The 23,775-nt window shown below is 43.3% G+C and overlaps 1 protein-coding gene and 1 long non-coding RNA gene across 2 annotated transcripts in view; both read right to left on the bottom strand.

Annotated features, from left to right (window-relative positions):
• LOC135917726 (uncharacterized) overlaps positions 1–23,775 on the bottom strand; it is a 104,283-nt gene that overhangs the window by 73,498 nt on the left and 7,010 nt on the right. The window lies entirely within an intron of this gene.
• LOC135917736 (uncharacterized) lies at positions 9,890–22,845 on the bottom strand. Its single transcript, XR_011512920.1, has 4 exons — positions 22,665–22,845; positions 21,208–21,249; positions 17,894–18,098; positions 9,890–15,212 (listed from the first exon to the last, which is right to left on the bottom strand). It is a non-coding gene; the product is annotated as an uncharacterized lncRNA (long non-coding RNA).

The raw sequence follows: 23,775 nt of genomic DNA on the forward strand, positions 1-23,775 counted from the left end.
AGCCGCAGGCTGCCCCGTTCCGAAAGGAATAAAAGATAGCTGCCGCCGATCGCGGAGACGCTGGCTACTCGCACCTGCCGGAGAGCATGGGTGTATTTGCGTATAATAAAACTTCTTGCGTGACCGTGTAACGTTTTCAAGCACTTTCGGCACGTTTACTACCTCATTCTGCCAACTCTTCTTTGCTGAGGGTAAATTTTAGCGTCATTCTTAAGCTTCCGTTGCATGCCGCCGCGATTTTCGACCAGCCACCTCAAGCTAAGTAAGGGAAAGCCGACCAATCGCAGACGCCAGCACCACCCTCTTCATCCGGTTATCGGTTTTCAGTGCAGTGGCTCGGCCCCATCGAATCCCTCTCCACTTGAGCGTTCTCCTCGCTTCTTGTGAGCCAATTAGATACAACAAGCCGCTCAGTGTAGGCAATGTTATTCGTTTTTCAAGCAAACAAAAGGGACGTCCTATGAACGAGGAGAGCGTTTGATTGGTCTGTTCAGACAACCCTATGGGTGACCGCCCGGTGCTTGCGTCGGTGGTTACGCAAATTTGACGTCAGGAAATTGGAATAGAAACATATTGGAATAGTTTTACGTTATAGGGCCCCATTTGTAAGATTTGGAGTCGGGCTTGTAGGACGATCGGAGGAACTTGGGGCGACAGGACTAGGCGAGCAGGATTTATTTGCAGTATTTACAGTTGAACATGAGCTACGTTTACACAGTCTAGCGTGACTCCCACATCGAGCGCGCAAGACGAGCATACAGCAAACAGCTTATATACGAACACACAGCTCACGAGTACATTTCGAGCACAGAGCACGACGACGAGCACACTCTAGCAGCCGACAATCGGTGCTTATAAGCACTCCGCTCGAAGTTATAGTTCGACGTCATTGAAGATGACCCGCCCTCTTGGAGGAGGAGGGCTCACATACACGTGCCGCACAGGTTTCAGTGATCTCCGAAGGTAGACGACCCTTGCAGCGCAGTCGTCGCGGTATCCATTGTCCTGCGTCCCCGTAGTCAGGTGGTCACGCCCGAACCCAGCCGGCGCCCCTAAATTCCAGAGCTGCCGTAGTCCGCAGTTCTCCAAAGGAAGTTCACGGTTGGTTAGCGCTGTCCTCGCTGATTCTCTGAAGGGCGCCACCACCCCGGATCGATCGACGCACCTGCAGCGGGCTGAAATAGCTGCAGGCCAATCTTAACAACATGTAAACATTTAGCAGCTAGCAGACAACGCGGCGCGCCATCCATAATTTGTGCGTGTTTCAGCCTCGATCTCACTTCATTAGTTTGACATACTGTGCAGCTGTAATACGCTGAAGAGGTCGAGCGAGGGAGACATAGATAGAATAAACTTTATTGTCCAACGGATAAGGTGATCTACCCACCCCCCGACACGCAGGTCAGGGGGCGAGTGCCGCCGCCTGAGATGCAGGCTTGGAGGTCTTGGGTCCCAGCAGCCTCTTCAGCCAGTTGGACGAGCCGGAGCCGGGGCTCTGAGTCCGAACTGCGCAGCAGGGTCTCCCAGTTGTCTCTACTACCTATTTTGCGCGTTCCCCCGGGAGAGTACGGACATTCCCATAATATGTGGTCCAGGGTCCCTCTCACCCCACAAAGATTACATCTATCGCTCCTGGCCTCGGGGAACGTGGTTCGCCATAACCGGGTGCGGATATGTATAAGTTTGTAATCGTCTCCACGCGACTGCTTGTCTGTTGTTTAATTTTGGGTCTGGCGGGGATACCAGTCTACGAGCCAATCTATAATGCTCCGTAATCTCCCCAAATTTTAGCATGCGCTCTCCGCTCCCTCGGTCATCGAGGGGCCCCGTAGCGGCTTGGCGGTAGAGATCTCGAGCCAGCTCGTGGGCCGCCTCGTTGCCTGGGGCGGCTTCGTGCGCCGAAGTCCAAATTATTTGAATTTTTTTTTATCTAACTTTCTCTGGCCTTGGATTCTGGCCAGAGAGGGAGACAAATCGATTTCTCCCCTTACTGTTGTTTGTGTGTTTAGTTGCACTAGAATATTCGCGTAACCCTTTCAGTCATGGCGTACACATTTGTACACGCCACTTATTTTCGCAATTTCTGTGCAGCAGTGGTAGCTGGACAAGTATAGACCAGGAACTGCAGAGTGACAGTTTAGCACCCTGAATACTTTAAAGGGCCCCGAACCACCTCAGGCATGTTTTTTACGCATTTCAAATAAACACGGGCATAATGTACAAAATGCAACGGCAATCATCTTTCCCGAACGCGGGAGCGCTACATGCCGCGGGGACGCCACAAATTCAAAAAACATTCCCGTGCTGCTCTCCTGGCATTTCCGGTTCCTTTCTCTGTGAGGAAATGTCAACAGACGACGTATTCTCAGATGACCGTTAGCTGGGCGATACTATCGATTTCGCATGACGTAGTGCCTAACCAACCGCGCACTGAAATTGATATCGCCAAAGGTGGCGTTCGGAGAATACGTCCCTCGGGGTGCTCTAGGTGACGTCATCAAAGGTGAACATGTTCGACTGGTCGGTCGACGAGGGTCGACTGCCCGGACATGAGGAGAGCCGACTGTGCATTTAGAAAACGGAGAGGGGCTTGGCCTTTGTGTCCCATGGAACCCTATTTGAAGCTTTCATTCAGTCGGTGTCGCACGGAGGGAGTTTAGACGCGAACATGGAAGAGCCTTTCTTCTGGTACTTCTGGTGGGCTGACACGACCTTTTGCGGCACTGCATTTAGTTTGTGAGAGTACTAGAGGTGGAGAGAGCGTAAGTGGGGAGGGATGCGAAGGCGGCTGGGAAACCGTGACCCGCCGCGTAGTCGTTCATCAAACGCCTGTAACTTTGTTACTACTCCATGATTTCAAATATTTATTTCGGCTTTATATTCATTCTAGACTAGCACACATCAGTCATTATGTAACTCATCTTCGAGCTGATGGTGGTTCAGGGGCCGTTTAAGTGGCTCCATTTCACTTCTGAGTGCAGCATTGCACTAGGTAATATCGTGCTTTACAGGATGTTCTACGCACCGCAAGCACCGACAAAAGAGTAATTTTTCCTCTCTCGCAATGCTTACAGCTAATAAATAACTGGTGCGTGCGCTTTGAACCGCACATTCAACTACTTTTATGAAAAATACGTAGCATGTCTGACTGCGCAAATAATATATATTCAATTACTCTGTAATTATGACGACTTACCACAAAATGCACAAAGAGCCTTTCTATACCACCTTGACTTGCCTCCAATTGAGTCTGCAGCACCTTGGCATAAAATTATGTAAAATTCACACAGTTATCGACAGTCGATCATATTTCGCGACTTAAAGGGATATTGCTCAATGCGACAGCAATTAACGCCACAAAGAACGAATATTTCTCGACGTTTTTCTCTCGTCATGGGAACGTCTACAGTCGGACAGAAAACAAACAAAAATGAAAATTGAGTAAATGAGTTGTAATTATAATACAGTAAATGAGTTGCTCAGCTAACTAGAACTGATAACTCCCAGCGTGTCAATTACTATATACGCTTTGCGTTATACGTTCGCAGCGCTCAAATCTGAAAATCGAGGCATCAAATTTAGCGTGTGATTAAGGAGGTACAAAGAGAAAAGTTATTCCGGCTGCATTCGTAAATTGGCCTCTACCACAAAAAAAAAGCTATACTTGCTGCGAGAAGGGGTTCGGTAAGCCGTGCAGAAAAGTCGCCAAAACGAAAGACAGGTGGCGACACCGCCTTGAAGTTCCCGCGGAAGTCGGCCTTGGCATCATGGATTTTGACGGCCTCTGTTCGGACCAGGGTAAAGATTTATCGGTAAAAGTGGACTGCACTGTATTTTAGAAGAGCCAAAGCCTGAACTTAACAAGTTTCGAGAACGTTTGCTGAGTCGGAACGGCGCACGTACCAAAACAAAGGGGAAGCAAAACACACTTTGATATTCATGACGTCACATTAATGTACTGGCACTGGGGATTCGCCGGGAAAGATAAAAAAAAATCGAATTTTAGCTTCGCTTTCCTTTTATAAAGATCACCCTGTTACCGATAAAATACTAAAAATAGAGTTTTGAAACATAGCTTAATCAAACTAAATTCATTTAGAGTTTCTCCTTTGTGTCTCTTTAACGTGGCACTAAAAAGAAACACTAAATTAGTTTGCGCTGGTGTTCTAGAAAAAGTCTACTTTCGTTGATATTGTGGTATATTGGTGATTATTGCGAGAAAAAAAAAAGCCTGAGATTCCATTTTTACACTCCGTTTCATTCCAAGGACGGAAGGACAGTGCTACGTCATGAATTCCAAGGATTTTTTTTTTTACATGTGGGTCATTGTGGCTCAGTGAAAGTTAAGTTTATTCTTTGGCTCTTTTATAAAACGATGCAGTCCACCTTCACCCATAAAAAAAATTATATAGGCCTGAGCAGGCCATGAGCACACAGCGTCAAAACCCACCACGTCACGGCGAGTTGGTGCGAGCACTTCAAGGCAGCGTCACTACCCACCTTTAGTTATGGTATAGTGCTTAGTTTTTACATATAGTTTCTCACTATAACACCTAGAGGGTAATCTGGCGCCACCGTCTATGGGAGTTTCTTAAGGGGGCACCGTGTCGCCATGGGAATGACGGTATATGTGTCTGCGAGGCTCGTGTTGGCTGGTGTTGTAAGAGGCTTCGTCTAAAACATGGATATGGCTACGCAAATAACGCGTTCTCAAAGTAAAATCTTCATAAAATGTTTCCATTCACGCATATTACATCTTTACTCACCCACGATGCATGACCAAGCGAAGAAAAGCAAGAACAGACGACTAAATGTTTCAAAGCGAGCGCGAACCTTGTCGTCTGTCCTCCAACTTTAGCGGCCCACTGATACTTTTTACGTAACATGTAGTCGTACACACAATAACAAGTTCTCATAGTTAAATAAAACATGTTTTCGCGTAATAATAAAGCTAAAACAGCTTTTTACGTGCTGTTTCAGTAGGAAATGAATCATTGTGACAGACGGAACGGTACTTGCCAAGCGCGTCTTCAAGGTGTCCTGTCTCTCCGAGAACGATGCCAATCCGAATCCACAATATACCGGCATTCCCATGCATACCACAGCGCAGCAGCGCCAGATTTCCCTCTAGGTAATGTAGTGAGAAACTCTATGAGTTTTTAGCGTCTTGGGTGCATGGATGGATGGATGGATGGATGGATGGATGGATCATAGAGTTTCTCACTACATTACCTAGAGGGAAATCTGGCGCTCCTGCGCTGTGGTATGCATGGGAATGCCGGTATATTGTGGATTCGGATTGGCATCGTTCTCCTAGAGACAGGACACCTTGAACACACGCTTGGCAAGTACCGTTCTATCTGTCACAATGATTCATTTTCTACTAGAACAGCGCGTGAAAAGCTGTTTTAGCTTTATTATCACGCGAAAACATGTTTTGTTAAACTATGAGAACTTGTTGATGTGTGTACGACTACATGTTACGTAAAAAGTACCAGCGGGCCGCTAAAGTTGGAGGACAGACGACAAGGTTCGCGCTCGCTTTGAAACAGTTGGTCGTCTGTTCTTACTTTTCTTCGCTTGATCATGCATCGTGGGTGAGTAAAGATGTAATATGCGTGAATGGAAACATTTTATGAAGATTTTACTTTGAGAACGCGTTGTTTGCGTAGCCATATCCACGTTTTAGACGAAGCCTCTTACAACACCAGCCAACACGAGCCTCGCAGACACATATCCCATCATTCCCATGACGGCACGGTGCCCCCTTAAGAAACTCCCATAGACGGTGGCGCCAGATTACCCTCTAGGTGTTATAGTGAGAAACTCTATGGGATGGATGGATGGATGGATGGATGGATGGATGGATGGATGGATGGATGGATGGATGGATGGATGGATGGATGAATGGATGGATGGATGGATGGATGGATGGATGGATGGATGGATGGATGGATGGATGCATAGAGTTTCTCACTATAACACCTAGAGGGTAATCTGGCGCCACCGTCTATGGGAGTTTCTTAAGGGGGCACCGTGCCGTCATGGGAATGATGGGATATGTGTCTGCGAGGCTCGTGTTGGCTGGTGTTGTAAGAGGCTTCGTCTAAAACGTGGATATGGCTACGCAAACAACGCGTTCTCAAAGTAAAATCTTCATAAAATGTTTCCATTCACGCATATTACATCTTTACTCACCCACGATGCATGATCAAGCGAAGAAAAGTAAGAACAGACGACCAACTGTTTCAAAGCGAGCGCGAACCTTGTCGTCTGTCCTCCAACTTTAGCGGCCCGCTGGTACTTTTTACGTAACATGTAGTCGTACACACATCAACAAGTTCTCATAGTTTAACAAAACATGTTTTCGCGTGATAATAAAGCTAAAACAGCTTTTCACGCGCTGTTCTAGTAGAAAATGAATCATTGTGACAGATAGAACGGTACTTGCCAAGCGTGTGTTCAAGGTGTCCTGTCTCTAGGAGAACGATGCCAATCCGAATCCACAATATACCGGCATTCCCATGCATACCACAGCGCAGGAGCGCCAGATTTCCCTCTAGGTAATGTAGTGAGAAACTCTATGGATGGATGGATGGATGGATGGATGGATGGATGGATGGATGGATGGATGGATGGATGATATGAGTATACCCTTTGTAACAGGGCGGTGGGTTGCCCCACCACGCTATCTTTTGTTATCTCTTATTTATCCGATTTTTATTAATTTTTCACGGACAACAGATTACCGGCATCAAACTTTCGGAATCATTATTGGGAAGGCCGATCGTTGGGCTAATTGGTCCTGCATTATTGAGATATTTTTCAGCGTATTCATGGGGACAAGAAAGTCGGCGCCCACTGTGACAGGACAAGGAAGTGTGTGTCCACTTGTTCCCGTATAATACGCTGAAAAATACCTTATTATGGCAAACTTTGTTTTTGTACGCCTCCGTTGTTCGTGGTCTCCCTAATTCTCTGCCACGAAACCTCCAATCGCCTATTACTAATCTCTGTTACGGACATGTTTTGCTTTACCCCTGATATCCATGACCTCATGGGCTTCAAGGAGTCCACAGGGGCCTAAGCCGACAGCCGGGTAGATATCTTCACATTATAATAAAACGTGTTCCATCGTTTGCCTAGCTTTAACAAGCGCCTTATCGCGGTATGAGTGACCTTTTTGGTGTCGTAAAAGGGTAGTTTGCTAGCACAGCTCAAATATATTTTTTTTCTCTAGTGCATGACATCATCGATGGCATATGAGGTCGGCGGCACGCGAACTGCTTCAAATGTCCCCTTGAGTGGTGCTACTTAAGATTATCGTGGGCAACGGTGCGGCAACGCAGGTGTTCCAAAAGAGACACTCAAGCTTTATCTGTGAGCACAAAAGTGCAGGGCAAGTAAGGGAAAGCGTTCGTGATAAATACGACCGTCATCTACAACAGCATCTCCGTTCTGGCGAAACCATTTGGTTACGGAAGAAAACATTGGTGGTCGAACATGGTTGATCGTCGCTATTTTCGCGATATTTGCCTTTCGCTCCGCCATGGGCAGCCCCTTGGCTGTTTTCTCTCTTACCGACCGCGCAGCATCAGTAGTCAAACATTTCTTGCAATGATCTGAAATACACGAGTTACATTTACGTGAAGCTGACAAAAGACTGCATGGGTCGGCTTGACTGGCGGAACTTCGGTCGTATATATATGTAGTGTTCATGCATGGAAACGAAAAGGAAATTGCGTTTTCCGACGAGCTGAGTGAACAGCAGACGCTGTATGAAAGACCGCTCAAAAATTTACGGGGGGAAAAAAATACGAAGGAGTGGTGGAGTGTGCCTGAACCACTGTCTCTACAACACGCGTCTGTCGCCTCGGTGCTGGATGTCTCGACTACGAGTTATATAGTTCGGACCTTCCCGTTCGGGCTTCACCAGAGAGAAAGTTTAAATAGCCTCCTGTATATTTTTAGATGCCTGCCCAGTAACGCCGTCAAAGCTGAGGAGAAGGAGGGGGAGGAGGCGGGGAGGGTGGTTATGACAAGAATATTCCATGTGCTGGATGTATACCTAGGCACGCAGCGAAACGCCTGATGTAGCTCACCGCCCGGAAGTGCACGCTTTTCGAACCAAAATTTTCTTCTCCGCGAACGAACTTGCGCGTTTATTTCCTAGGAGGAAAAATTTTGCAGATCCCACGCACTGTCAAAATCGATCCCAGGTAGCACAAAAGAGATACGTAACGTTTTCGTAGCGTTTATCCAAGACGATAAAAACGGGTTAAAGAAGACACGAATGAGAGAACTTCGGCGGGAAAACGTCGTATATCTCTGCTAATGTCCGGCTTAATTACTTTCTTGAGACGATCTAGAACAGGTCTGCAAGACGTATTCGAAAAGCTGGTCTAGAAATAGGATTGGGAAAGACACAAGTAATCCCTTTGCCAAAACTATTCGTAACCAATTTCTAAACGTTTTTAGGAGGTTATCAAAAAGCTGGTCTAGAAGTGGTCTTGAAAGGTTTACGATCATCTGAAGCTAATTTTCGCGAGTGACGGGTGCGATCAGACATCGTTGTTCAAAACACGCGTTTAGTTTCGCCTCACGCGACTGGCCTATTCCGCGCAGACGTCGTCAGCCGCACCCGTCGGCACGGCCTAGGCCAATCGCGTGAGGTGAAACTGATCGGGCGTTTCGAACAACGATCTCCAATCGCGCCCCAGATGAGTAGAAGCGTCGTGTTGACTGTAAGAGCCATGGCGCAGTGCCAAGCACTGTTCCCCGCATGGCCGGCGTATCCTCTACCAAGTCCCACGAAAATAAGCCTGTTAGGAATAATGAATCCTTAATACCACCTTTAGTAAGCTACGATGCTTACAACCAAAATGGGAATGACATCCTGCAAAGAACAAATGGTTACGACTTGGCAGGCGGCAAGACCAAGCCCTCCCTTACAAAAAAAATTGTTGAAAGGTTATTGAAATATCATTGGTCAACGTCAACAAATGACCTTGAAAGATCATTGGCGAATTGTTGAAACATCATTGAGGAAATTGTTGACAAGTGTTGATAATTGGCCCGCGACATTTTGTCGAAACATCATTGTGGCCTCTCAATTTGAAAGATCGTTGGCATATCGTTGAAACTATGGTGTATTTCACTCTTGAAAGCCCATTGAAGCAGTGTTGAAGATGTGTTGTTTGTCAATGTTGAAAGCCCATTGAGGTATTGTTGAAATGTGTAGTTTGTCAATGTTGAAAGCCCATTGAAGCATTGTTGAAGCTCAAAATTGAAAGCCCATTGAGGTATTGTTGAAATGTGTTGTTTGTCAATGTTGACAGCCCATTGAAGCATTGTTGCAAATGTGTTGAGCCTCAAAATTGAAAGCCCATTGAGGTATTGTTGAAATGTGTTGTTTGTCAATGTTGACAGCCCATTGAAGCATTGTTGCAGATGTGTTGAGCCTCAAAATTGAAAGCCCATGGAGGTATTGTTGAAATGTGTAGTTCGTCAATATTGAAAGCCCATGGAAGCATTGTTGCAGATCTGTTGAACATCAACACAAATTACGTTGAAAGCCCTTTATGCCCCACTGGGTATTCAGCAGTTTAAACCTGCACTTACCTTAAAATACTGCTGAGCTATGTTGCATATAATTACCTTTGATGTCACGGTGGCATGTCTGCTGTGAGAGGATAAGGATAAAATTTAAATACAGGCATTTTGTACCGCAGACCTCTGTCACCCTGGGCTCAAAAGCATGCTCCTAGATTGCCTGTAATAAACCATATTGTAAAACTGCTAGCAGTACTGTTATGCCACTTTTTTCAATTGTCAGAGTGAATGGCCCTCCGAAAAATCAAGAGTGCTGAACTGATGCAGACAAAAACCATTTTTCTAGGTGAACTGTTTATTTGTAACCAAACATCTCTGTAAATGTACAACCCTTTGTAGTTTCAGATCAGAAACTTCTTAAAAACTATCGCACAGCACAAACTTCCTGCAGCTTGACACCATAACAAAATTGAATACTGAAGATGTAGTCAGTGTGGCTCTCAAGTAAAACACATTTCCCAAAAGAAATAAATTTTAAAAAATAAATGCCTAAATAAATAAATGTACAAGCAGACTGACATGACTGTAAATAAGAACACTCAAAAAAGGTACTTGCTTTCTCTATTAGGTAGCCAGTGGTACTATAACCATGGCACAATTTGCTTGTGCCCACAGCACTCAACTGAGACCTGATATGCAGGGTGGTTTCATGGAACTTATTGAAGACTGACTGTTGCAGCTAACATAATACTAGATACAGAGTGCCAAACATTACTTGCATGAGAAACAAGACACCATAGTCAGCTGATTAACAAAAACTCAGTTCCTAATAAAGTTTTTACTAATTGTAGCCGGTAATTTTACAAGGTGTATGCACTTAGAATGAATTTCCAGAATGACACTAGAAACGAGACACATGCCATCAAACTGGCTGTAGAAATGCACTGCTATGCATCGAAGTACAAAAGTAACCGGAATGCCCTTGTACTTCTCTCACATTTATGGAAAAATATCGAAACTGGTGTCATCCTGGAAATTAATTTCAAGTGAATGTCTTGCAAACTCACTGGCTACAATTTGCAAACTGAAATATGTGCTGTGATGTTATAAGTGAATTAATAAATTTATGACAATCAGTTTAATGTTTCCATTTCTTGTGCTAGTAATGTCCACCTCTGAATAATCCAGCTCAAGAACAAGAATTATGCTACCTGGCAGACAACTTAAATATCTGTAAAACTGAAAAAGGATCACTGTACAATCCTTATTTGTTGGTTGAATGGTGTGTGCCAATTTCAGTAAACCTTACATACTTTTGAAACATGGCAATCACAATAAGTGATGCCTATGGGAGCAGTTTATTATGCCGCATTGCTGTTGCATGATCCAGTTGTGTTTTCTGCCATGATAACGTTGCTGCGCAGGTAATTCCATATCAAGCGACTTATTCATATTGACTGCTTCAGATTTTCATATGAAACAAAGACAGCTATTAGTGATGTGCTGGAATACAGCAAAGTTACTCCTTGTGCGAGTTCCATTTCAATTTTATTCACTGCCACAAAAAATAACGAAAGAATTCAGAAGATATGGTTTTATGCAAACATGAAAGGCACATCATTGCCATTACTGGAGATGTTTTGTTGCATATTAAATTTAAGCCGACTTATACCTATTAATTTTACTCATGTATTTTAGATAGCAATAAACCATTTTTACAAAGTTATGTAAAATGCCGTTCTTACTGAACTCTGGAAATGGCACAGATGCACTTGCAGGTATGCAATTCCATGCCGAATCGACAAGCATTTTTTTCACACCACACATAAATCTGAAACATTGCCATATGTTTACTAGAGTTCAAAGCTTGTTACCCACTTTTATTTATTTCTGCCAGATATTTTGTAGCATTTTAGGTGACAGTTTAGTTTTCCTGTTCAGCTGAGCTAGAGGCATCAAATGTCCTCTAGCTTTTCAGTTTTTTTTTCAAATGCTTCAAATACTTTTTTTTCAAATGCACATTGTATTGATCGAGGCCTTCAAATGGTGTGCGTGGAAATATGGTGAAGTGATGCAACTGCCAAAATAGCCAATTTTTCAAATATTTGCATACTTCAATTGCTTTTGGCACCGGCAAAAATGAGTCAAATTGCAATCCGTTAGTTTTTTTTTCGTAAGAAAAAATTCACAGGACAGAAATTAAATACAGAATGGTAGCCCAAGTGACATAGTATAGCAGAAAAATATATGAAGCTCTGAAAGTTCGGCTGATCGCCTGTAAAAAAAAAAATTCTAATCTTTTGCAAGAAGCTTCATGTTCAAGGAAAAAACAGCCTTCGTAGTTGGCGAAAAAATGTGATACATTATTGGATAGCTCTACATGTCTGCTATGCATGTGTGAAGTTAAAAAAGTCATTTTTAAAAGCGAGAAATTCCTTTTTGAAATTTTGTCAGCACCGACTTTTCTCTGATGTGCGCACAGCTTGCTGGCCGGGAATGCAGACGACAAAGCTGGCTTCGTATGCAGAGATGACAGATAAGCGGTGTTAGGGTCTGCATTTTATTGCTAAGGGACACATGCTCTAATGCAACGAGGCTTGTGTTTGGTGTGGGTCAGGTAAACCATACAGCCATTGCACATAAAATATCAATACAAGGTCTGTTAGAAGAGTATCCGACCTTTGGCTGAAGAAAAAAAACTGGCATAACTGAAGTGTTGGAAACCTAATCACCCTCAATGTAGTCTCCTTGGGAATCCAGCCACTTCTCCCAGCGGTGCTGCCGTTGTTAGAAGCATTCCGAGAAGGCTTCTTTCCAAATGGACTTTAGCTCAGCTGTCGTTGCAGCCATAATGTCTTCTCTTGTCTGAAATCGTGCTTGTTTCAATGGCCCCTTGATTTTGGGAAACTGCCAGAAGTTGCAGGCCGCCATATCAGGAGAGCAAGGAGCCTGTCGAACTACAGGAGTCTGGTTTTTCGCCAAAAAAGTCTGAATCAAGTGCGAGAAAAACATTGTCTTGAAGGATGTGCCAATTTCCTGTTGACAACTTCGGTATCTTGCTCCATACAGCATCACATAGGCCATGGAGGACATCCCTGTAGTAGTCTTTAGTGATTGTTTGACCCTGTGGTGTGTATCCGTGGTGTACCACACTGCGGGAGTCAAAGGAAGCAGTCAGCAACACTTTGACGTTGCTGCGCACTTAGCAGTCTTTGGTTGGTGACGTGGAATGCTTCCACTGTAACGACTGGGATTTGGTTTCCAGGTCGTAAACATACACCCAAGACTTGTCACAAGTGATTATGGTGTTCATGAAGTTGGGGTCACTGTTTGTGGAATCCAGCATGGCTGCGAGACTTCAACACAAAGTTGCTTTTGCTCCACCATGAGCAGCTTGTGAACGAATTTTGGCGCAACTCTCTTCATGGCCAAATCTTCGGTGATAATGGAATGTGGATAAAATGTGCTGATGCCCACCTCTTCCGCAATTTCTTGGATAGTTACACGACGGTCCCGCATCACCGCGGGGTTCACTTCGGCAATGACCTGGTCATTTCGGCATGTTGATGGCCGACTGGAGCGTGGCTCGCTCTCCACCGATGTGTGGCCGTCTTTAAACTGGTTGTACCACTCCATAATCTGTGTGCTGCTCATAGCACAGTCACCGAAAGCACTCTGAATCTTCCAGATGGTTTCCACTTGGCTGTCGCCCAGTTTCTGTCAAAATTTGATGCAGTAGCACTGCTCCAGTCGCTCTGCCATTTTCCTTGCGATAAAAAACCGACGAGCGCACCGTACTACCTCATTCAAACGCTGCGTCCCAGCAATTCACGCTATTGGCAGGTGGGAAAAAATTCATGCATGCGCACAAAGGTTCAAGGGCGGCTGATGAAAACGCGCTTGTTTCATATTCATCAGGTGTTCTCAAAAAAAGGTCGAATACTTTTCTAACAGACCTCGTACGTAATAAATATGTGAGGGAATCCTGCAGTGCTAAAAGATATGTTTCATGCAGTTTAGAAAAAGAAATATCAGCTATTATGTAGACAATAAATCTATAAAGAGCACTGATATTGTTCATACAAAGCATCCTAAAGGGCATGTCGCATTGCAATGCAACATAGAGGGAGCAGGACACTTTGTGCCCTGCTCCCTGAAGCCCAATGATGATGCAAGTAGAAAACACCTTCATAATTAAGACTGAAAACCTACATGAGTATGAACAAATTCTTGTGGTGTTGTTTGCTACCACTGTTTCAGAGCTGGAACATGCTCATCTATAAAAGTCATATGTGCCATGTTCAGTCTGATGTGGTCAGACACCATTGGCGACCACTTTTTGCGTTCATGTTAAAAAAATACGAGCTGAGACTGCAGCAGCAGCGCTTGACGTCACCTGCCTTCGTAATGATAAAAAAGACAAGTCAGTTTGTTGAGTAGTTCTTGTGGCTAATATATTAACAACCTTTCCTTGCTAGATGACATGGCTTCATATATTTATGCTATATTTATGCTGTATGTGTGATCCTCAAAGGAACATTATAAAAAATACCTTATCGCACTTAAAGAATAATCACTTTTTGTTTCATGTCACATGCATAGCAGACATGTACGGCTGTGTAATGATGGGTGACATACTTTTGTGCCAACCACCAAAGCTAATTTTTTACCTTCAACACGAAGCTTGCAAAAAATTTCAACGTTACAGTTTTTTTAGCTGATAAACTGAACCTCCAAGGCTTGAAATATTTTGCTGCTATCCCAAGTCAAGCAGTCTGATTTTATATTCATTTTGTGCCTTCTGTATTTCCCTACGTTAGAAGAAAATTCAAACTGCAAATTTTGGCAGTCACACCACTTCAGTCTCTTGACATGAACACCACCTGAATATCTGGATCATACAATTTCCCTTTCAGAAGAAACGTGTATCAGTGGCTTCTAGCTTAGCTGGGCAAGAACAATAAATTTTTGCCAAAATTCAAAAAAATTTTTGTGAAGGAAAATAAATGGGGAGCAAGAGTTTGGAGCTTCAACTATATCTGTGATGGCCAAAAAAACGCTGGTTGGTTGCCCTGGAATTACTTAAGAGTATGTATGAAAGCAAATTTTCTCAAAAATTTTCTCGTTGTACCTACTCAAAATCAAGCAAACTTGAAATGGTTTGCCATAATGGAACAGTTCTTGAGAAAATTGTTGGGTGGTTTGGCATGAAATGACTTAAGCTACTTAAAAAATATATTAATAAGGAAACACTATCCTTACTGGAACCATATCAAAAACTAACATAAAAATGTAGTGAACTACAACAAAGCACAGCACTTGTATTCTGGATTGAGCAATCCAATGTGGGCTTCTCAGGAGACTAGCATAATTAACATAAATAAAATTAACATAAAAATGTCAAGGCATAGGAAGGCACAACATTTGTATGCTCATTTGAGAAATCCAAATTGGGCCCTTCAGGAGACTAACATAAAACATAAAAATGTCGAGTTACAAAAGCACAACACTTGTGTTTTGGTTTGAGCTGTCCAACTTGGGCTCTTCAGAGGTGAAGGGGCAGGGGCAGTTGCTTCAGGGGCAGGGTCCCATGCGAGAAGCGAGGCCAGAGTTCTTTACATAGGGCATGTTGGTACCAGGAAATTTGCGACACGTGAAGCCTGCAAAAACAAGCCAGAATAAGTTTTAAAAAGCAACTTCCACATGCAAAAGAATGGCATGCAATATGCCCTTGTTACAATGAAATTGATTTATGTATTTGTGTTGCTTTATTCCAATTTTCCATGGGTACAGCTTTACAGCATGACCATTTAAATTTATTTAGTGTGGCACAGGACTCCACTAAGTGTCAAATGCAGGAAAGGGCAAAGAGGAACAAAACACTGTAGCAATATAACTTTATGAATATCTTCAATGTCAAAGATGTGAACTTTGCTTGCTGATAAACAAAATGGCGAAAAAAATTCATGTCGTTCATAAATAAACCTGAACTGACAACTAAAATTATTTCTTGTAAGTTTCATAATTAAAATGTGCAGCACTTCACTGTGCTTTTCCATGCTCCAAATACAATAGTGTCATGTCACTATAATTGAGTGTAGCTTCATTTGATGTTAGGTTTCCTGAGTTCACATGCAATCAGAACGTACTTCTCGCCTTACAATGACTTAGGACTTTCCACATTAAAGAAGACACTGCTTACAGCGAAGTATGTTTTCTTCCTCAACGACTGAATTACTGTTATAATGAGGATTCCGTGTAGTTGTGCGCCAAACTGCTTAGCATGACACATGCAGAATGTCACAGATACGAAGAAATGCTGTCTTTTAAGAGCCATATGCCATAGGACTGACTTCTTTAACCCTTTTAGGGTTCACTGCCATACATCTGTCACTGTGATGGAACGTTCTGAAAAAATTTGCCTTTTCAGAACAAAGTGTTGCCTAGCCTCCCACTGGAGGTGCTGCAACCTTCTGAGACTTCTAGAAAATATTCTTATAGTGCTGTCGCTCCTTGGGTTTCTCCCAAACTGATTTTTCACTTAGCTTCTTGGTGTCTGTCATTGCACTAATTTGGGAGTGCTGCCACAAGTTTCCGTAAGTTTCATTACAGAAAAAATTATGCTGCTTTATCCTGCATAAAACAATAAAACATGTAAAACTGCAAATACTGAAATGGTATTGCCACTTTATTGTTATTTTAAAAAATTATTTACCAGTTTATTTTCTCGGAAAGTCGCCCTGAAGAACTTAAATCTGCAATAACAATATTAAGGATGCGCGAAAAGTGATTTTTGAGACTGAACCGAATAATGCCAGAAGCAAATCAAATATTGGATAGCTTCTGAATAATGAACAGCTGATATCACAATTAATGTAAGATGAGGTTCACATACTAGTATTCTTAAAGTTAGCAAGTTTCTGTCATTGTTATGTTATGAAGAGCTGTTTATTAAAGGCACAAATGGAGCAGCAAAAAGTTTCTTCACATGCACAGGACTCTTCAGTAAGCATGAATGATTGCTGTACAGCCTCTAAAGTACAGCTACTTTAGTAACGTAGCCTGGTCTGCTATTCTTACAAGTTCTTACGTTTTACGTCTATACTATGTTATTGGAGGTGAAAATTTACCGTACTTTGGCTCAAATATCATGTTTTATTGGTGTTTCGAAATATTAGAATAATACTCACATTTACAAATAGTGACCATTCAAAGACTAAATTGAATAGGACACTATTCAAGTCGAAAGTTTTGAGTATGTGCACACTACAAAAGATATATAACTCCTAAATTAGAGGCATATTTCTCCCCAAAATGTGATCCTCAACGGGCTAAACAAGAGCGACAGAAAAGCCCATTCATCTTTTTGATAAATTTAAGCCCATAATCTACTTGGCAATGGTTCATAACCATGTTAACAGGTAGGTGAAGTAAGGAAGCAGGAAACAATTCTAACAATTTCAGAATGGGAGTAGTGGACATGTCCGATGGTCTGTAAGAAGCTTTATACATTAGGCCCCAAGAGCCTATTCTCCATTTATTGAAGTATATGAGGAAAAGCCACATAAATATTTTTTTCTTATCTTAGAATACAAAGTGATACAGTGCATGTTAATAAATACGAGTCATAGGTTAGGTGCTTAGAATAAGTAAGCATCCACTAAACATAGTACTGTTGACTGTGAAGCTGGCAACTCGGTCCCTGTTGTTTCTTTGATTGAAACTACCAAAAGAAACTTGCCACAACACTCAGGTTCCCTCCGCTAAAAGGTTGCTGTCTCGGATCACATGGACCTGCTTCAAGATAGGAGCAACTTTGATTTGATGTGGTCTGTTAAAATTGGTGAAACTACTGTTTCACATCTGAGAACATGGAGCGCTGTTTTGTTTTGATTTCTGCAATTTGGTGAACGTGCTCCTGCTCGAGCTGAGCAGTAACCACACTTGAGCATAGCTTCTCCGCAATTCGTGTATTAACACTTTCAGGCTACTTAACCATGTCCTCCATGCCAACAGATTTGGAGCGTGCTTCACAGACAACTATTCCTTGCAATGACAGCCAAGTAGCACTGCTAATGCACAAATGCAGCTCATTTTATTTGGTGGAGATGCTAAAAACTTTCGGCAGTGAAGGCAGCTTTTAAATTTGGAAGCATTTGAGTATGGCGGCATTAGGCACTCAAGATCATATGAACAGTCATTCCAAATGGTAGGCTACTGTAGCACACAACTGCACACACAGGCTACATGAAAGTCGTTTGTTATGCCAATGGCAAGTTCATAAATTTAGAAAAGAAATGTGAATGTAAAAATGCAACCGGAAAGGGTGTATGGTACTTGCCTATAACAGCACTGACCCTGATGGGGTCAAGAGCCTCTGTTGCCCCTTGGTGTTATTTCCAAAGCCCAAATGGCCCATGAGCTCCTCCTCTGTGAACACATGGTGAAGCAAGGCCCTTGCAAACTTTCCTGGTCCACCATGGCAGGCCATGGTAAGCTGGGCCAGGATAACCTTCTCAATGTGCACTCTTACAGCGTATGTGAACCTGCATGTTTAAGTAAATGTTAGCAAAACAGTTTTAAGCCTTTCAAGTACATTCACACAACAGCCCTACTGCAAATCAATTACAAAAGTACTTGTTGCAAATCTAAAATGCTAAACTTGACTTCTTACAAGCTTCTGATGCTGTCTGGATGCCCCATGTTTCAGAAAAACAATCCAGCACAAACAAGAAAAATAAACCAACGTATCCAAACATCTAGTACTTGAAAAAGGGGAGCACCAGCGAAACACAAATGACACGCACACAAGGAAACGGCATTAGACATGGACGGACATTGGGACGGACCAGCGTTCGTCCCTGTCTAACGCCTTTTCCATGTGTGCGCGTCCTTTGTTTTGCTGGTACCCCCCTTTTTCAAGTTCATCATGCACCAACTGGCCCAAGAGCTTGCGCTAATGCACATCTAGTACTATTTATTGTGATTACCATGCTTGGGATACTTCATATTTTCAGGTGTTTGTCTCGATTGTCCCATCCATTTGTGTGAATATGTAGCCATGGTCTAATGGGGAGATTGGGCTGCTATGTTGAGGGAAGAGTTCAATACCAACCGTTGGAACAGGCTTGGGTGACTGGGTATGTGACCCTGGGCATATGCCACTTTTCAATGAATCTCTTTCACGCTATCTTGAGCATATGCTGCTGCTTGTGTTGGCAAGCAGCATTAGGAGCTCGAAGTGGGACATGATTGTCGATCATTACTAAGATTACCACTACACATCACGTTCGCTTGCTGTGCTCCAGAAGTAATGCGAGATTCCACTCCACTGTATGAAATGTACATAAGCCGCAAGGACAGTAAATTAAATCTCAATAAAATTAATCTACTCGCAACGCACAGGCTGCACAAGATCACGGAGTGAACTCAGAAGTTTGTGGACAGTCAGTTGATGTCCATGTCAAGGACCTCTAGGGAGACTCGGTCATTTCCTCGATGTGCATCATCGTGCCGTCACACATTGTATTACAATTCTGTCTCGTACCACTAATAGTCATCACGTATCACAGAATTCAAAATATAAATAGACACTTATATCTACTGTTTATTTAATCTTTACGGAAAATACTTTGAGCATGAGTTTTTGCAGAGATCATGAATTCTACCGCTTAAAGGAGCACTAAAGTAAAATTAAATTAATTAAATTTTGGCGTTTTAAGTGCCAAAACGACAATCTGATGTTTAAGCTTGTTTCGCATGCAAGCGATTCAGCGAATGGAGCGAACAGCGACGCGGCGCTGCAAAGCTTATCGCAAAGTTTCGTTTCATATGCATTGCCGCCGCGCATTTTCCGCTGCTGCGAATAGCAATGTTGCTGGCATAAAACACAGGACTTTCAGCCAGTTTCGGTAGTTTGCGACTACCAACATAAACATAGCTTTGTCTCTGCCTCTCAAATTTTTATTTTATAAATACATATCCTGCGCTTAGCAATTTAACAATTCGTTGAAAAGCTCTCTTGGCATGTTGCCTGTACCACGTGTACCAAGTAAATAAACATCATCCTATGCGCAGGCTTTCCAGCACTAATCCTCCGCTGGTCACGTGTCGAGGTGGGTCGTTCGGAAGCAGTGCTGCCGCTCTGCCGCTGCGATGAAATTCCAACTTGCCCGAACCTTGCCGCTCCCACCGTCGAAACTGATTTCTGCGGCGCGGCGGCAGGATTTGCAAGCATTTTCGCTTGCATGTGAAACAGGCTTTAAGCACGCCATAGTGGGGAACTCTGGATTAATTTTTACCAAATCAGGCTGCAAGGTACATGGGCAGTTTTGTATTTCACCTCCATCAAAATGCGGTTGTTTGATCATGTGACCTCGTGCTTAGCGGCGCTGTGCCAACACCCCTAAGCAACTATGGCAAGAAAGCACTAAAGAGAAAAATTATTTTAGATGTATCTGTAAATGACCTTCCTACAATTCAAGAGATTCACTCGTACCATGACAAGAGGGTGAGTAAATTGTAAAAGCAGCAAGAGGAAAGATTGGTGGCAGTGCTGCCTTGAAGTTACCACACCCGCTTGCTGTGACGTCATGGATTTTGATGTCTGTTCAGGTGCAGCAATTTTTTTTTACAAATAAAGATGTTCTTCATTGTATTCCAAAAACTTAAAATAAGAACCGTCAGGAACTTTTACTGAAACAATACAACCCAAGTTTGTAAAAATACTTGAAATCCACGATGTGACAATGAGATGTCAGCACGAAGATTTTGGGGCGATACTCAGAAAATTGAACGCTGAGCTTTATTTTCTCTAATAATCAAGCAATTACCAAGAAATTTACAGAAGTAGATATTTAAAACGATGCTTTATTTTAAATTCATTTAAGGTGTCATTAGTGTCCCCTTAATACAAAACAAGGAATGCACTTAGCTGCGTAATAGGTTAACATGCATCACTGGTTCTCATTAAGGTAGGATTATCAATATAGCAATGGGCATGCACTGGCTACTCCAGAGGGGAGCCCTGCCACTTCCCCTCAACCTCCCAATTTCCAATTTTTTTTTTATGAGCAGTGATGCAATTTCTGTATCCTAACGAGGCATAATGCCAAGGAGATTCATGCCATGCTGGCTACAGTATGTGGTGACCGGCACTTCACACCGTCCAGCTCGGCATCAATCTTTCTGGAATTTGGCCCTTGAAATGCAGAAAGCTTTGATCACTGCTCGTTCTTCAGCCAACTTTCTCAAAGGGTGCTGCTGCTCTGGTTTGATACCTCTAGCAGTGCACTGCTGCATGACATAGGTAAAACTAGGAAGATGTGCACTCACATAGACCACTAATGTCCACACTGTTTCTGAACACCCCTCCCATATCAAGCATATACCCTGAAGAAGGCACATTCTATCTTTAATATGTTCACAAGTGACACTGAAATTCACTCCCAGTCCCGGTGCAGTTGCAGTCTTTCAGCTGAGTGCTTAAAGGCACCATGTCTCCTAATGAAGGCACTCTGCACCAATTGATCACTGGAGCAAATGCCTTGCAGTTGCATCAGCAATGTTGTTTTTTCTGCTTCCTGCAATACATTTTCACGGCATCACTGCATTTGATCATGGTGACGTTACAGAATGGATGGCCAAAGAATTCACCTTTAGCATTCCAGCTTGGGTGTCTCTCAGCTCATTTTGAATCTGAAAAAAGATGTCAGTATTAAAATGTGAAGCCACAATGCAGCAAAATCAACAATCAAAAGAGCTACATGGACCATTAGGCTGACATAAATAGACGGATACAAATGACTAGTCATTGAATACACTAAAGTGTGGCCGCTCTTGCCAATGGCAGTGTGAGCTTGTCAAATAATTTATTTCACATTCCTCTATTATTTTAAAAATTATTTCCATGCATCTACTGAATGGTTATGGCCACATATTAAAGGATGCTCCTTCGTATAAAACCACAGTGTTGCATTCTTTTACTCCCCGTCTACCTGATGCTACTGAAGTTTTGCTTACTCTCAAAGAAAGAATTTCACAGAACTGCTCTTTCGACAATGCATTATTCCAAGCTTAGCTTTTCGACATAACTAGCTACTTCTATGGTCACAAGAAACAATGCTAATTATTGATGTTTATGTTGCCGATAACGTATACATGCCGCCTCGAAACCCAGTGGGACGACAAAGCAGATATGCCAGGCATCTCGTTCCTCTACTGATTTTAAAATTTTGTTAAATCAATCACTTACTGAAGTGCGAAAAGCTGCAATTTCACGAAATTACGTTATTTTGAATGTTGTAGGACCTGGAGTGACATGAAATCTGCCTTTCCGTGAATGCTATGAGCGCCTACGCGAAGCCGTTTGGGGCGAAGCACTCGATGGCGTCGAACGAAGATGAAAAAAGAAAGCTGAATGCGCGCGAACTGGTGGAAAACAAAACACACGCGGTTAGCAAGGCGTATAACTCGATGATTTCGCAGCACTCTGTGGCATCCCCCTCTATTGTATCTCACGTATCGCATAGAATCACATGTACACCCTTCAAATTCTTTATTATTATTGCGCGACAGCCTCCTCTGTGTTTTCCGATCGCGCGAACATCGGCCGCACGGCGTGTCAGATAGAAGTCACTCGTTCCTGAAGGGAATTCAGCGCAACAGAATACACTTTCGCCGATCCCACCGCCCCACGCCGCTACAAGCTTGCTCCCACGTCTTGTACTAGCGTGGCGCAAACGAAATATCTTCCGATTACAGTACAGATCGGATGGTTTCACGTCGCATTGTTTTGCGCTCATTAATAAGGCTAACTCAATCGGTGCTCGAATACCGTATCAGAAATCATGGCGTACAACATGCCCTGTTTTAGCTGGCACCACATAGCTACCTTACGTCACCACAAGCGGAGTGTAAAGTTAAACCAGGACAAAGCTCCATGTTATATACCACGAATCTAGTGCGGTACAACCAATTCTGGCAACGGAAGGATAGTGCTAGGAATGAAAACTAGAAAAGAGGCGCACGGAAAACACGCACAGGCGCTGAAATTCCCCTTCGTCCGCGCCTGCGGCGCGGACGAACAAGGGGAATTCGAAACACTAACTCACCTTTGATGTCGCTGAGTCGGAGGCGATCATGGCGATCTTCGAGGCAACAAGCCCATAAAAAGCGAGCAACACGCAGGAACATTCCAAAGATGTCACAGCGAAGCACACAAAGAACGCAGAAAACGCAGGAAGTTTTCACACAACCGGCATGCACGATCACGCCGGAATGCTACAAGCCTCAACAGCGCAAACGCGCAATCATACATGTACACTCATACAAATACACGCTTATATTATCATAAATTGTACCATTTGATAACAAATTCTGTAATGTCATGTTATTACAGAAAAATTGTAGCGCTTTGGAAGTGTATAAAAGTTTTTTGCTTCACTTCTTTGATGAACTACTTTCTTTGGCGCAGTAACGCAGTGCACCGGCCGGAGCTAATGGCATGCGCGGGAAAAGGCGCCAAATTCAAACGTCGCAAACGCCGTGCTAATGTTTCCGCGCACAGTTTTCGTCGTTTGTATTTAAAAAAAAAAAGTAATGCGTGCCGCAACCATGCGAACTGAACTATTGACCACAAAAGTACAGAAACGTCGCTGTTTGTGCTTCTTATTTCGACGTCATGGCAAACTGCAGGCGGTCTGTCGTCCCATTCTTTAAACATTTGGGCGTGTGCTTCTGCGCTGTGCGAGTTGTCACCGAGAACGTATAGCAGCGCAGGTTGTGCTTGGTGGCCGAGCAGATTCCCAACACATTCGCCAGCACCCCGTCTAGGTCACAGAGAAGAATTTGGCCTCCATGTGAAATATGAGCACCATGTTGTACATATCCGCCAAGCTTTTCGTTTCGTTCTGTAGCGCGCTAACGGGTAACATCTAAGCTAAATTACTCTGTAAAAACGATGTTCACTCCTTTCTCCGCCGCACCCGCCGTGGTGGCATAGCGGCTGAGGTGTTGCGCTACTAACCCGAGTGCTTGGAATCTAATGCCGGCGGCGGCGGCTGCATTTCGATGGGGCTGAAATGCAAAAACGCCCGCGTACTGTGCGTTTAACCTGCACCAAATTTGGTGCAGGTTAAAGGACCCCAGATGGTCAAAATAAATATGGAGTTTCTTACTACGGTGCGGCTCATAATCAAAGCGTGGTTTTGGCCCGTCAAACCC

Source organism: Dermacentor albipictus, chromosome 3, assembly GCF_038994185.2.
Source record: "Dermacentor albipictus isolate Rhodes 1998 colony chromosome 3, USDA_Dalb.pri_finalv2, whole genome shotgun sequence".
NCBI classification, from domain to species: Eukaryota; Metazoa; Arthropoda; class Arachnida; order Ixodida; family Ixodidae; genus Dermacentor; species Dermacentor albipictus.